Source organism: Octodon degus, unplaced genomic scaffold (genome assembly GCF_000260255.1).
Source record: "Octodon degus isolate 3935 unplaced genomic scaffold, OctDeg1.0 scaffold00110, whole genome shotgun sequence".
NCBI classification, from domain to species: domain Eukaryota; kingdom Metazoa; phylum Chordata; class Mammalia; order Rodentia; family Octodontidae; genus Octodon; species Octodon degus.
Genome location: NW_004524686.1, coordinates 525,311 through 528,681, shown reverse-complemented (window position 1 = coordinate 528,681; position 3,371 = coordinate 525,311). Strand labels below are relative to the sequence as shown.

The following is a 3,371-nucleotide window of genomic DNA, read 5'->3' as shown; positions in this document are numbered from 1 at the left end:
TAATTGAAATAGAAGCTTAGAATGTGAAAAAGTACTTTAAGTTTTATATTGTGAGCATGAGCATCCATTTTGTCTAAGGAAGAAATTAATATCAGCATTTAATATTAAGTATAAATTTGTTAGTAGATAAGATAATATAGTGATAAAATATAGTTTATGAAATACAGTGAAATCTTATTTATAATTATGCAAAGGGAACAGTGATTCTTTTAACAGTGTAACATGACATCATATAAAACTGCTGTACAGTTCAAAACTAACCTGAACTACAGCAGTTTGATAGACTTTTACATTAGGCTATACAATTATAAAAGATACCTGGTCACCATGATAGTGATAGAAGATGCTTTAATAGAACAGGGGGTTGGGATAGCTCAGTTGTCTAAACTACCTGCTTAGGCAAACTCAGTCATGTGCAGGGGACCACAGTTCGATCCCCAGCACCACATGCTACACCAGACCTGCTCTTAAGGCAGGCCTCCCAGGCAAAAAAAAAAAAAAAGAATAGGCAAAAACGTAAAAGAAATTAGTATAACAGCTACTGCATGTATTCTATTAGTAGGGATTTTTTGTTCTGTGAGGTCATATCTTCATAACTGTTGATAATTATTTACTTTAGCTAAGAAAACTCTTTGTTTCCTATTTTCTGTCAGTGAATTGACCTCCTGTCTATAGTCTCATTAGATGAGTACAAGGATATGATGAAATGTAAGTTTTTTAATCATTCAGCTAGACATAGTGGTCCATGCCTATTTTTCTGCTATTGTGCAAGGCCAAGGCAAGAGAATAGAAAGTTCCAGCCCAGTATGCACAACTAATTTCTTAGAGATCCTGTGGTAAAAATTGAGATTAAAAAAAAAAAAAGTTAAGCTAGAGTTACAACTAGGTGGTGGGGCCCAGTGTTCAGTCCCCAATACTGCAAAAAATAAAACATCTGATTTCTTGTATAGGTGCGATCTCATTTATGACTCTGGTGTAACCCTCCTATGATAGCTACAGAAAGAGGGCAAGGGTAGGTAAAAAGAGTAAAGACTAAATGATTGAGAATTAAAATTAATTCACTACAGCAGTTGAGAATCTAGTATGTATCAGACACTACCTAAAAAGAGACTGCTGTACATGATTATTTTGATAGACTTCTACATTAGGCTACATAAATCTGTAATCGCTGTTAAACCAGAAGTTTGATTTTGGGCCTGCCATGCCAGCCCTGCCCCTGGGGCGTGCTGAGACAGCAATTGAGACTGGGTGTGGTGGCGCATGCCTGTAATCCCAGCACTTAGGAGGTTGTAAACTGGAGGATCACTACAAGTCTGATCTACACAGTGAGACCCTGTAGACCCTGTCCTAAATATACAAAAAGAAAAAAAAGTGTTCTTAGGGTAACAATTTCATGTTTACACATGAGTATGATTTCCTTAATTTCTCTCTCAGTGAATTTGTTGTTTGTGTACAGGAATGCTGTTGATTTTGAGTGTTGACTTGGTATCCAGATACTGAATTTGATGATTTAACTTATGAGTTTTTTGGTGGAATTTTTGAGGCCTTTTATGTAAAATATCATGTCATCCACCAATAACAATAATTTAACTTCCTTTTTTATCCTTATCATTTTTATTTCTTTCTCTTATCTGATTGCTGTGGCTAATATTTTCAGAACTATATTGAATAAGAGCGATGATAATGGACAGCCTTGTGTTGTTCCTGATTTTAGAGTGAAAGCTTTCGGTTTTTGACTATTTAGTATGATGTTAGCTGTTGGTTTGTCCTAGGTTGCTTTTATCACATTGAGATAAAGACCATCTATTGCAATTTTTTGGACTTTTATCATGAATGGATGTTGTACTTTGTCAAATGCTTTTTTCTCCATCTATTGAGATGATCATTTCGTTTTTGTCTTTGTTAATATGGTGTACTAAATTTATTGATTTGTATGTTGAGCCATACCTGAATCCCTGTGATGAATCCTACTTAGGGTGTATGATTTTCTTGATGATTTTGCTGCATTCTATTTTCTATAGAATTTTGTGTTCATGAAGGAGATTAGCTTGCAGTTCTCTCTTCATTGGTCTTTGGTTTTGGTGTCAGGTAGTACTTGCTTTCAGGAATGATTTTGGAAGAAATGTTCCTCTTTCAATTTCATTAAAGAGCTTGAGCATTAGTGACATTAGATCTTCCCTAAATGTCTTGTAGAATTCAGCAGTGATTCCGTAAGGGCCTGGGCTTTTGTTTGTTAGGTTTTTAATTATATTTTCAGTTTCACTGACTGAGAGCAGTTTATTTAGAATATTTGTATCTTTTTTATTCAGTTTTGATAAATCATATGTATCTAGGAATCTGTCCATCTGTGTTTTCCATTTTATAGAATACAGGATCTTGTAACAGGTATTAATGATCTTTTGAATTTCTACAGATCCATTGTGATTTGATACTTTTCATTTACAGTTGCTTGAATTTGGATATTCCCCCCACCATTTTTGATAAGGGTGGGTAGAGGGTTTTAAATTTTATTTAATCTTTCAAAGAACCAACTCTTTGATTCATTGATTCTCTGTATTGTTTTCTTAGTCTCAGTTGTATTAATTTATGATCTGATCTTTATAATTTCTATAATTTCCTTTCTTATGTGAGCTTTGGATTTGATTTTTTTTCCTTTTTTTTTGTTTTCCAAATTTGAGGTTCAATATTAAGTTATTTGAGCTCCTTCTGTTTTTCTGATGTGAAAATGTACCACTATAAATTTTCCTTCTATGACTTCTTTCATTTTATCCGATAAGCTCTGATGTGTTGTATTGGCATTTTCCTTTAATTGTAGATTACATGAAATTGTAGATACTATTTAACTTAGTAGATAGTAAATTAATAGTTACTATTGTTAAAACTATTTAATTTTGTCTTTAATTTCCTCTGTGACCCATTGGTTGTACTGGAGGGCATTGTTTGATTTCCATGTGTTTATGTAGGTTTTGTGGGATTTATACCATTGATTTCCAGTTTTATTGCCTGTGATCAGATAATATGCATAGAATAATTTCGGTTCCTCAGCATTTACTTAACCATGTTCTGTGGGTTAATGTGAAGTCTGTTTTAGAGAACATCCCATGTACAGCTAAGAATGTGTATTCTTATGTTGTAGGGTGGAACATTGTAATCGTCTACTAAGTCCATTTGTTCACAAGTTTTAATTCTGATACTTCTTTGTTGATTTTTTGTCTTGTTGATCTAATTGTGAAAGTGGGTTATTAAGGTTCCCTGTTATACTGTGTGAGTGCTTATTTTTTCATATCTGTTAATATTTATTTTGTATAGTTGGGTATATCAGTATTCAGTGCTATATATTTATGATTGCTCTCTTATACTGAGCCCTTCCT

The 3,371-nt window shown here is 33.4% G+C and overlaps 1 protein-coding gene across 1 annotated transcript in view; it reads left to right on the top strand.

Moving 5' to 3' along the window:
• The window catches only part of LOC101576133 (nibrin), a 56,999-nt gene that overhangs the window by 41,515 nt on the left and 12,113 nt on the right, over positions 1-3,371 (top strand). The gene's annotated exons all lie outside the window — the stretch shown is intronic.